Below are 13,618 nucleotides of genomic sequence, written 5' to 3' on the forward strand. Positions count from 1 at the left end.
AGGCTTTTATATCTTCACCATATAAACTTTACAACATGCACATGGAAATGAAAATGATAATCTTTGTAATGAGAAGTTCAAGAAAGGCTTTTATATCCTCACCATATGAAATTTTGTATATAGACTACCTTTTAAGCGATGAAAGATACACTATTTATTACATTTTTCACTTTGCGCTCTGTGGGTACAATATCAGCTAATCATTCCTTTTGGAATAACAATAAAAAACTTCAGGGGTTTAAAGGGATGCTTTTATCGATCATTATTTTCAAAATAACAAACCAAAGATTAAATTGTTGAAAGGGATGCTTTTGTCATGCTTTCAAAGAGAATGTGCTAAGTTGTAGTTGCACAAAATAGCCTTGTCCTCTTTGTCCTCATGACAGTAGGGCAAGTACAGAAGATCTCGAGCTTACTTTTAATTTTTGTAACATTTACATAATGTAATTAGATGAGATGAACATTGAAGGGCTAGCTTCCAAATTTGTTTCTTTTAATTAACCTTTCTTTGGGTGAGTGACTTGTATGTGAAATGGGACTAGAAAACATTATAATAATGCACTTCAATTACTACAACGTGACACTTTCATAGTCATCATCGGAAAATAACAGTTCAATGCTAATTTTTTTTTTTTATGTTACTCCCTTTACAACATATTATTGCAAGTTATGGTTATAATTGCTACAACGTGACAATTTCATAGTCATCATCGGAAAATAACAGTTCAATGCTATTTTTTTTTTTTGTTTATGTTACTCCCTTTACACCATATTATTGCAAGTTATGGTTATATCTTGATTTCAATGAATGCCCTTTATTTTACTTCATAAATAAATTTTTTTTTTTTTTAATTAAAATAAACATCTCTGTAGTCAGATCACAATTATTGAATCCAAAACAAGGCTCTTTTAAATAATCTTTAACTAATTTAATATAAATTAGTGAATGCAAAGTAAGAAATCTAATAAGGATAGAGTTAACAAAAAGGGATGCAAAATTCTAATAACATACACACATCTCAGCAAATTTTATTGATGATACTAAAGTACAATGTACTCGAATTGCAATGTATGTCAAGAACTCAAAATTTTGAATTCATTTTGAATATTTAATATGAATATAATCAAATTAGCTAATAATTATGAGTATAATAGAATTTATATACCAATTAAGAAGATATTAATGTATTAATAGTAACTTAATTAAAATTAATAAATATTCTTTTAATTAGGTATTTAGTAGGTGCATTAAGTAGGATAAAGTTAGCTGTAATTTCTTTTTGAATATAAAAAATCAAAAAGTGTTAAGTGTAGAAATATTTGATGGCTCTTGAAGTTTGATAAATGATTGGTTAAGATATACTTACAAAATGTGTGTAATTTTTCATTGTTTAAATTGCATTTTTGAATGCATAAATGGATTCAATGCTCTGAAAATCGGTAGCACTTAGATTATGTATACTTTATTGCAATACCAATAAACATTTTTTGGCTTTAAGAAAAAAATATTGAAAAGAGGCCAAAATGTAAAATAATTAGATTACATGATATGTTTTAACCAGAAATATCTATTTTTTTAGTTGTTTTTTATAATACCCTTGGACCATTGGATGTGTCGCTTTTGCAATACTAAGAGGGTGGAAGATGAAAAACACTTTCTCTTAGACTTAGTGGCCCTTAGGAACATCCACTATCATTTGGAAGACATTTTCCATACTTTCAACCTTATTGACTTGCTTAGTCAACGGAACTATACTCATCTTTGAACACTTCCTTCCCTTCTATTTTATGGTAGAAATAAAATTTTAGAGAGTCACAATTAATAGTTTTTAAGGCCAGAGAGACCACATTGGTATTAGTGGACATTCATCATCATTATCATCATCATCATCATCATCATCATCGTTCTCATATACATAGTGTTTTTTAAATCATATATAACTTGTACATAGTTGACGTTGAAATATTTACTTAAGATCATCACTAACACATTTTATTTATTCACTATATTATTCATACTAAAATTTTTCATATTATTAATCTATTTTTTTAATACACAAGAATATTATTTATGACTCGCAGTTGATTTTTTTATTATTATTGATATTTTTTAAATGCCATATATTAATTTTATATTAAAATTGAATGAATCATGAATTCAGTTAGATTATTTAGGTGAATTACTAAAATAGTTTGAAAACTTATAAGAATTATACATCTTCCACATAGTTAAAACTAAGAAAATAAGATTATTAAACTATAAAGTTGGTATAAAATTACGTTACATCATATTTACATTGAAATGTTTGGTTTAAGATTGAGAGCTAGGGAAAAATATTTTGACCACATCTCCTAGATGCTAGATTGTAATATCAACAACCAATCTAATAATGCTTTTAATTAATATATATATATATATATATATATATATATATATATATATATAAATAATAAACAACTATATATAGTTGTTTATTATATATATATATATAGATATATAATAAACAACTATATATATATATATAAAATAAACAACATAATATATATATATATATATATATAGAGAGAGAGAGAGAGAGAGAGATTATGTTGTTTATTATAGATGAGATTATTTGTATTTAAAACATATTCTATTTTCACTTTCCAAGTGACACATGGAAAATCAAGTTTGAGAAGGGAATGTATTACACATCTACTCATATTGGGTTGTAAAATGTGTCTCTCCCCATAACAAAAAGTATATGCATAATAAAATCTATCCACTAATAAAGAAAATATTAATTAACTACAAAAATGAATGTCTTATGAAATACATAACATTCAAAGATACATAATCACTATTTATAATGAGCAAACAAATTCAATTTAGCATAAATATAATACATAGATAACACTTATCTTTAAGGAATAACCACACTTATTGATCTAGATTTAAACAGGAACACAAAAAATTACAGAGATAACCATAAACACAGAGATGCAGCGGAAATAATACTTCATTTCATTAATGTAAAATATTGAAATATGCTTACAAACATATATGGAAATAAACTAGCTAAGGCGATGGTAGCTCATCTCTAAGAAGAGATGTGGTGGCTACATGCCTCTGAACTATGTTACAATAAGGCTAGAAGGCCTATTTATTGTTGAGAAATAATGGAAAACCCTTAACATCCAAAAACCTAACCCTATAAGATTAAATGCCAAACTGTGGGCCCTGTTTGGGTAAATTGGTACATCAACTTCCAGGTGTCGTAACTTTGGCATAAGATCTTCGTTTGACATGCACAATATCTCGTTAGAAAGATCTATCCCAGAACTACAACTTTGCGAAGAGCAACATCGGTTCGGGGACCCATGTCTCTCCCAGTATTCCCAAAAACCGTCATTTAGGGCCTCAAAACGGCTCTGGAAGTTCACGACCTGCAAAACTACTAAAAATAGTAAACTGTGCTATAATTTAGGAAACTGAAAAGCTCAAATAAATAATGGTGGGGTTGTAAGTGGACTTGGAGGGTGGCCACCAATATCCACGTGGATCATTCCGCCCCCCTTAGGAAGCAATGGTCCCAATTGTGTTGAGTTCCTCTATGAGATGAGGAAACTTCTGCTGAACTTGGTCCCTCGTGAGCCATTTGCCCTGGTGAATGAGTTGTCCTGCTTTGACAACTCGATATAGTTGGATATTCTGTTGGCGAGTGTGTTTCATCTGTGTGTCCATGATTTGAATAGTTGCAGCTTGCTCCATGCAATCTGGATTTAACTCTATGGATGTGAGCTGTTCTGCAATTTGGGATGTGTCTAGTAATGGTGGAAAATATAGCCGAAGGTGGTCCATATTGAAAACTGGGTATAAGCCAAGGAATGGGGGAATGCTGAACTCAAATGCGTTGTCTCCCACAGCCTTGGTAATGCCGTAAGGATCATATCAGAGTGGTTTGAGTTTTTGATAGGCTCTGATAAGGCACTCCTTTTGCAAATGCAACCAGACTTTGTCGCCCACCTGAAACTTATGTGGCACCCAATGTTGATTATGTCGTTGCTTGTACTTGGCATTTGATTTCTCCAGAATGTCATGAACCTGTTGGCGAATATGTTGGATGTGCTCAATGAAGCGGTTTTCCCTATCTATTTCAAACTGGACATGAGCTGAATCTGCGTGAGTAGCTACAAATGACATGGCCACATGAATGGGACATAGTAGTTGGAATCCCAAGCCCACCTAAAAAGGGTTGTGGCCAGTCGAGCTGTGGAGAGACCAGTTGTAGCTGCATTGAACATAGTGGAGGCTCTCGTCCCATGTGCGTGGATGCTTTGAGTTGTACATGTGTAGAATGTGTACAATCATCCTGTTGACAACCTCTATCTACCAATATGTTTGAGGATGGAAGGTTGTGGACTTAGTGAGTTTGGGATCCAGCATCACTAGAGACTGGACTAAAATGTACTGAGGAACCTATTGTCCTGATCTAAGATGATATACTGTGGGATCCCAAAGTGTACACACACTCATTCAAAGAAGAGTTTAGCAGTGGCTTCTGCTGTGATATTATTCTTACAGGCCGCCATAATGGCCATCTTCGAGAACCTATTGACGACCACAAAAACACAGTCATTTCCATGCTTAGTGGAAGTAAGGCCTCACATGTAATCCATGGAGATGGATTCCCAAGGTCGACTATGGGTAGCCATCGCGGTATAGAGGCCTTACTTCTTGATGGTTGGTTTGGCAATGGAAAACACAATACATGATATGATGTACTTCTTGACATCCTGTCGAAGATTCAGCCAATAGAAATACTTCTAAAGTACTGCCACCATTTTCTCGACCTCGAAATACCCATCAGTTCGACTGTAGTGTGCTTCCCAAATCATCTTGGCATGCTCGCTTGAAGGAACACAAATGTGAGCTAGGTGGTGTAATAGGGCATCCTGAAGGTTAAAATGTGGAACATGCTGACCCTCCAAGAGTGTCTGGTATGTGTGGCCGAATTCTAGGTTGCTTTTCTAGAAAAGTGGCCAATCAAACGTCTCCTACCAACAAGAGCCAAGCACGGTGGTCAACACCATGATCGGTGGTCGCCTGAGACAATCTGCAACATTATTGGTGCTGCCCTTCTTATACTTGATATTCAAGTGGAACTGTTGCAGGTATGTGGACTACTTCTGATGGCGATCATTCTGCAATTTCCCTTGGGTCTATATGAACTACAGGGGTCAGTGGTCTGTGTGGATGACCCTTTCCTTCCCCAAAATTTAATGATTCCATTGTGTTATAAAATTGTATATATTACAGAGCAATGGAACACATAGAATATTGTGGAAATGTAAACATAGAAAACACATAAAACACGAGAGACACAAATATACGTGGTTCACCCAGTTTGGGTTACATCCATGGAGAAATAGTCAGTCCTTTTATTATATTATCCAGCAAACTGAATAGATACAACCTACAGCAGATCCGTTGTAACACCCTCTTCGCTCTCAATCTCCTCTCTCTTCCTCACTCAGGATCTCTCTTCCTCACTCAGGATCCAGATCTCCATAAACACAATAAAATTCCCTCATATATAGTGAGGGGTTGCCTTCTCGGGCAAAAAACCCTAAATTAAACATAACTTCTACCGTCTGATCATCCACCTAATGAACAACCCAGATTGACTAGAAATTACTAGACTTTTACAAGGTAATTTTACGTCTATTTTTAGCTATAGGGGCACCGCCACTGACCCCTGCCAGGGGACCATTGGCCCTCGGACCCCCCAGCCGGGGGGGACAAGTCCTCCCCCACCCCCCCACATGGAGGGGTGTACAGTCTTCCTAGGGTATACATCCAACTGAAACCTTTGAATACAGAAGATAATCAGGCTCCACACCCAACACATTGTCAGCAGACCTATACAATGGAATACATATCTTTCTCATAAGTGGGATAATTCCAGACTATGTTTGAAATGTGATATGCCACTTCTCTTTGTCATAAGTGGGATACCTCTGGACTATGTTTGAAATGTGATATGCCACTCGATGCCCATGTTGAGTAAGGACTACCGCAATATCATAGTCAAAGGCATGTGTCTCGACCTCAAATGGTTGTTGCAAGTCTGGTAATGCGAGCACTGGTGCTGAGTAGAGACGATCTTTCAACTCTGTGAACACCTTCTGTTGAGACTCAGGCCAAAAAAAAAAAATCTTTTTCTCCTCCCTTGGTGACTTGACTCAAAGGCCAAGTGATATGATAAAATCTCAACACAAACCTGTAGTAGAAGTTGGCAAGACCTAGAAAGTTGTGGAGCTCTATTAGAGTGGTTGGGGATGGCCAATCCCGAATGACTTAGATCTTGGTTGGATCCACATGCACCCCCTTATTCATCAATAATGTATCCAAGATACTGAACCTGGGTCATGCCAAAAGTGCATTTCTCCAAATTGGCACATAAATTGTGTTTCCGTAGTGTTTGGATAACCTGTCGGATGTGTTGGAGGTGATCTTCCCAACTCTAGCTGAAGATTAGGATGTAATCGAAGTATACCACTACAAATGAGTTGGTGAATGGACGCACGATGTCATCCACTAGCCTCATGAAGGTTGCAGGAGCATTTGTCAATCCGAAACGCATAACAAACCATTTGAAAAGGTTGTCCTTGGCTTTGAAAGAAGTCTTCCACATATCGGAGGGTTCGATTGGTACCTGATCATATCTTGACTTCAAATTGATCTTGCTAAAATATTTCCCCCCATTTAGTTAGCCCAGGAGGTCATCAATCCATGGGATCAGGTACCTATTATGGACAGTGATCTTGTTCAGTGCCTGATAGTCAATACAGAGTCTCCAAGTCCCATCCTTCTTCTGTACCAACATGATTGGGCTCCCATAGGGCGATGTACTTGGATGGATGTGACCTTTCTGCAATAGCTCCTGAATCTGCCTTTTGATTTCATCGTTCTTAAGAACGGAGCACCGATAGATTGGTCCATTGTGCAACAATGCACGTGGGGTCAGATCGATGGAGTGCTTGACCTGATAGTGTAGAGGAACCCTTGCGGGGGAGGTGAAGATGTCCTCTTACTCCTCCACAAACTTGTCCATCTATAGTTGTCATGCGGAGGGGCCCCATGTAGAGGTCATGGCCACCATCTTCTTCTTTCCTTGAGGGTGTATCATGAGGAAAAAAAATTTCCATGTTTTGGAAATGAGCTTACTACATTGTTTTGCAGTAACCAAAGAGATGGTGATAGGCAGTGCTACCTCCGGTATCCTGTAAAACTTATTTCCCAAAGTAACAATAATAGCATGGGGCCTTGATTCATTACATAGCATGTCACTTCCACAAGTATGGTTGTCCTAATAATACATCACAAACTTCAAGGGGAGCAATGTCACACAATTCCTCATCCATGAAGTGCATGATGTTGTATGGAGGGCGACAATGATAGCTCACATGAAGATACCATCCTTGGTGAGGCCACCTGATGGTGTAAAGTTGTGGATGTGTTATGGTTAGTAAGCCTAGCCGCCTCACGACCTCTGTCGAACTGAGGTTCTTTTGGCTCCCACTGTCGACAATGAACTATATCAGGGAGCCCTTTACCCACATCTAGGAGTGGAAGAGACACTCCTCCTCCTATGGATCTTCGAGTTCCTTCTTCTAGATATTCGTGGTGACAATGGTGGCGTTGGGCTCTGCATAGATAATATTCATCCCTTTGTCATTCCGCTTTTCAAGTTCTGAATTAGAGTTGGAACTTGCATCTAATTATGAAACCTTTAGCTCGTTCATGAGTGACCGCTTGGCTTGACATTCACTTTTGTTGTGAGTGGAGCTCTTATGGAACTCACACCACTTTCCCATGTCCTTTTTTCGCTTTGCAACACTATTCTTTGCTTGCAACTTTGGCAGGTTGTCTTGGCCCACCCCACCTTAGCTTTGTCCTTTGTTTTTCGGTTTTGGGGCACCTTTCCCTTGCTTCGTATTTGCAGATCCAAAGTCTTGCTTCTTTTGTTTAAATGCTTACTTGACCTTGACAATGTATCAGTATGTCGTGCCGAGTGAGGAGATGTTTGGGAATTCTATTTCTTCCTAGATGTACTTGTGCAGGCAACCGCGGTATTTGAGTATCAAATGTTGCTCCGAATCCTTGATACCCAACTTTTTGTGAAGGGTATGAAAAATAGTGGTAAACTCCGACATGTCTTCATCCCTTCCCTACCACAGAGTGGTCCACTTTATGTATTGATCCTCATAGCTTCCGATAGGGTAGTACTACTCCTTGATGGCATCCTGGAATGAATTCCAAGTGGGTGGGGCTGAAAATAGTGAGCCTATACTTTCATCGTTTTCCTCGCAATAGGTTACCCACTAGTCCTTGACCTAGGGGGCAGCTTTGAGAAGAGCAAAAATAATCTTTTCGTGACTGGAAAAAATCAAGAACAAAAAAATAACACTCTAGCATATTTAACCAATTATTGATGGCATCTACATCTATTTGACCCTTGAATATGGGGATTTCAAAATTAATTTGTACCTTAAATGGCGTGGGGATTCGAGAGTAGCTGTTGGAAGCCAATACGTCGCCCCTAGGTAGCTGCTGAAGAATTTGGCCGAAGATGTCCATGATTGCATTCCTTTGTCACTCGATGGCTTCTTCGAGAAAGATTTTGATAGAATCTCCTACCCCCTCGTCTTTATTTTCATCCGCTGTGGAAGGCCATCGAGATTTGCGAGGTTGGTCTTGCAAAGGTTTGACGACTTCAAGCCCTAACTCCTTATATCCCGACCTCGTTGGGGACATGCAAAGAAAAACAGAGAAAAAGTAGACTGCTCTAATACCACTGATCTGGATTTAAATAGGAACACAACAAATTACAGAGATAACCTTGTACACAGAGATGCAGTGGAAATAATACTTCATTTCATTAATGTAAAATATTGAAATATGCTTACAAACATAAACGGAAATAAACCAGCTAGGGCAATGGTAGCTTATCTCTGAGAAGAGATGTGGTGGCTACATGCCTCTGAACTATGTTACAATGAGGCTCGATGACCCATTTATTGTTGAGAAATAATGGAAAACACTAAACATCCAAAAAACTAACCCTAGAATATGAAACACCAAATTGTGGGCCCCATTTGGGTAAATTGGTACATCAACTTCCCGGGGTTGTAACTTTGGCATACGATCACCGTTTAACGCGAAAAATATCTCGTTAGAAAAATCTATCCGAAAACTACAACTTTGGGAAGAGTAACATCAATCCATGGGCCCATGTTGCTCCCAATTTTCCCAAAAAATGTCGTTTAGGGCCTCAAAATGGCTCCGAATTTCAGGACCCGAAAAACTACTAGAAATAGTAAATTGTGCTACAATTCAGGAAACTGAAAAGATGAAAGAAACAATGGTGGGGGTAAAAGTGGACTTGGTGGGTGGCCACCAATATCCACCTAGATCATTCCTCCCCCCGTAGGAAGCAATGGACCCCATTGTGTTGAGTTCCTCCATGAGATGAGGAAACTTCTGCTGACTTGGTCCTTGGTGAGCCACTTGCCCCTGTGAAGGAGTTGGCCTGCTTTGACAACTCAATACAGTTGGATATTTTGCTGGTGAGTGTGCTTGATCTGTGTGTCCATGATCCGATTAGTTGCAACTTGTTCCATGCAATCTGGATTTAACTCTTTGGGTGTGAGTTGTTCTGCAATGTCGGATGTTTCTAGTAATGGTGGAAAATATGGCCAAAGGCAGTCCACATTGAACACTGGGTGCAGGCCAAGGAATGGGGGAATGTTGAGCTCAAATGCATTGTCTCCCATAGACTTGGTAATGGTGTAAGGACCATATCGAAGTGGTCTGAGTTTCCGATAGGCTTTGATAAGGAATTCCTTTTGCAAATGCAACCAGATTTTGTTACCCACCTGAAACTTGTGTGGCACTTGATGTTGATCATGTCGCTGCTTGTACTTGGCATTTGATTTCTCTAGAATGTCATAGAGGTGCTAGCGAATATGTTGGATGTGCTCAATGAATCTATTTTCCTTATCTATTTCGGACTGGACATGAGCCGAATCTGCGTGAGTAGCTACAAATGGCATGGCCACATCAATGGGACATAGTGGCTGGAATCCCAAGCCCACCTGAAAAGGGTTGTGGCTAGTCGAGCTATGGAGAGCCCGGTTGTAGCTATGTTGAACATAGGGGAGGATCTCATCCCATGTGCATGGATTCTTTTAGTTGTGCATGCACAAAATGTGTATGATCATCCTGTTGACAACCTCTATCTGACCATCTGTTTGAGGATGGAAGTTTGTGGACTTAGTGAGTTTGGTGTCCAGCATCAACTAGAGACTGGACCAAAATGTACTGAGGAACCTATTGTCCTGACCTGAGATGATATACTGTGGGATCCCAAAGTGTACACACACTTGTTCAAGGAAGAGTTTAGCAGTGGCTTCTGCTATGATATTATTCCTGCAGGCTGCCATAATGGCCATCTTTGAGAACCTAACGACGACCATGAAAACATAGTCATTTCCATGCTTAGTGGAAGGAAGGCTTGACATGTAATCCATGGAGATGGATTCCCAAGGTCGACTAGGGGTACCCAGTGGGGTATAGAGGCCCTTCTTATTGATGGTTGGTTTGGCAATGGCATAGGCAGTGCATGATATTATGTACTTCCTGACGTCTTGTCGAATATTTGGCCAATAGAAATACTGCTGCAGTACTGCCACCATTTTCTCAAACCCGAAATACTGAGCAACCTGACTGCAGTGTGCTTCCCAAATCATCTTGGCATGCTCAGTTGAAGGAACACAAAGGTGAGCCATCCTAAAGGTGAAAATATGGAACATGCTGACCCTCCAATAGTGTCTGGTATGTGTGGCCAAATTATGGGTCGCTTTTGTAGAGAAGTGGCCAATCAGAAGTCTCGTGCCCACAAGAGTCGAGCACTGTGCTTAACACCATGATCGGTGGTCGACTGAGGCAATCTGCAACATTATCGGTGCTGCCCTTCTTATACTTAATATTCAAATGGAATTGTTGTGGGTATGTGGACCACTTCTGATGGCAATCACTCTGCAATTTTCGTTAGGTCTCTATGAATTGTAGGGGTTGGTGGTCTGTGTGGATGACCCTTTACTTCCACAAAATGTAATGCTCCCATTGTCGGTAGGCCTTCATAATGGAATACATCTGACTTTCATAAGTTGGATACTTCTAGACTGTGTCTAAAAGTTTCTCACTGTAATATGCCATTGGATTCTCGTGTTGAGTAAAGACTGCCCCAATAGCATAGTCAAAGGCATGTTTCTCGACCTCAAATGGTTCTTGCAAGTCTAGTAATGCGAGCACTGGTGTTGAGTAGAGGCGATCTTTCAACTCTGTGAATGTCTTTTGTTGAGATTTAGAGAAAAAAATTATGCTTTCGCTCCTCCCTTAATGACTTGTCTCAAGGGCCAAATGATATGAGAAAATTCGAACACGAACCTCCAGTAGAAGTTGGCAAGAGCTATAAAGCTGCGGAGCTCTCTTAGAGTGGTTGGGGATCACCAATCCAAAATAACTTGGATCTTGGTTGGATTGACATGAACCCCCCTGTTCATCAATAACGTATCCGAGATACTGAACCTGGGTCATGCCAAAACTGCATTTCTCCAAATTGGCACATAACTTATGTTGCTGCAGTGTTTGGGGAGCCTGTTGGATGTGTTGGAGGTGATCTTCCCAACTCTGGCTGAAGATTAGGATGTAATCGAAGTATACCACTACAAATGAGTTGGTGAATGGCTGCAAGATGTCATCCATTTTCTTCATGAAGATTTCAGGAGAATTCTTCAATCCAAAAGGCATAACCAACCATTCGAAAAGGTCATCCTTTGCTTTGAAGGCAGTATTCCACACATCGGAGGGTTCAATTGGTACCTAGTGATATCCTGAATTCAAATCGATCTTGCTGAAATATTTTCCCCCCTTCAGTTGGTCCAGACGGTCATCATTTTGTGGGATCGGGTACCTACTACAGACAATGATCTTGTTCAGCACCCGATAGTTAATACAGAGTCTCCAAGTCCCATCCTTCTTTTGTAAGAACACGATCGGGCTCCCACAGGGCAATGAACTCAGACAGATGTGACCTTTCTCCAGGAGCTCCTGAATCTACCTCTTGATTTCATCATTCTTGAGAGCGGAGTGCTGATAGATTGGTCCATTGGGTAGCAACGCACCTCGGGTGAGATCGATGGAGTGATTGACTTGACAGTGTAGAGGAACCCTTACACTGGAGGTGAAGATGTTCTCGTACTCCTCCACGACCTTGTCCATCTATAGTTTTCGTGAAGAGGGCCCCTATCTAGAGGTCGTGGCCACCATCTTCTTCTTTCCTTGAGGGTGTATCATCAGGAAAATAAATTTGCCAGTTTTGGAAATGACCTTAATGCATTATTTTGTAGTAACCAAAGAGATGCCACTAGGTGGTGCTACCTCCAGTATCCTGTACAACTTCTTTCCCAAAGTAATAATAATACCACGGGACCTTGATTGATACACAACATTTCACTTCCACAAGTATGGTTGTCCTAATAATACATCACAAACTTCAAGGGGAGCAATGTCATGCAATACCTCATCTGTGAAGGGCTTGATGTTGTATGGAAGGCGATATTGTTGGCTCACGTGAAGATCCCATCCTTGGTGAAGCCACCTGATGGTGTATAGTTGTGGATGTGTTGTGGGCGGTAAACCGAGCTGCTTCACGACCTCTATTGAAATGAGGTTCTTTTGGCCTCCGCAGTCGATAATGAACTGTAGCGGGGAGCCCTTTACCCACATATGGGAGTGGAAGAGACGCTCCTCCTCCTCTGGATCTTTGGGTTCCTCCTTCTGGATCTTAGTGGTGGAAACGATAGCATTGGGTTCTACATTGATAATCTGCTTCCCTTTGTCATTGCCCTTGTCTGTTTCTGACTCAGAGTCGAAACATGCATCTGATTTTGAAACCTTTAGCTCATTCACAAGTGACTGCTTGGCCAGACACTCACTTGTGTTGTGAGTGGAGCTCTTATGGAACTCACACCACTTTCGCATGTAATTTTTTGGCTTTGCGGCGTTGTTCTTTGTTGCAACTTTGGCAGGTTGTCTTGGACTGTCCCGCCTTGGCTTTTTCCTTTGTTCATTAGTTTGGGGTCACATATCCCTTACTTCGGATTCACAGATCCAAAGTCTCACTTCTTTTGTTTAAACTTTTGCTCTACCTTGACAGTGTATCAGTATGTCGTGCGGAGCGAGGAGATGTTCGGGGATTGTATTTCTTCCTAGATGTACTTGTGCAGGCAACCACAGTAATCAAATGTTGCTTTGAATCCTTGATACCCAAATTTTGCGAATGGTATGGAAAATATTGGTAAACTCCAACACTTCTTCGTCCCTTCCCTACTGCAACGTGGTCCACTTGATGTATTGATCTTCATAGCTTTCGACACAGTAACACTGCTCCTCGATGGCATCCCGGAATGAATTCCAAGTGGATGCGGCTGAAAATATTGAGTCTCTACTTTCATCCTTCTAGTCACAATAGGTTTCCCAGCGGTCCTTGATGTGGGGGGATGCTTTCAGAAG

This window comes from Pinus tabuliformis, chromosome 2_2 (assembly GCF_031772625.1).
Source record: "Pinus tabuliformis cultivar Carrire ecotype Pingquan chromosome 2_2, CPIR1, whole genome shotgun sequence".
Lineage (NCBI taxonomy): Eukaryota > Viridiplantae > Streptophyta > Pinopsida > Pinales > Pinaceae > Pinus > Pinus tabuliformis.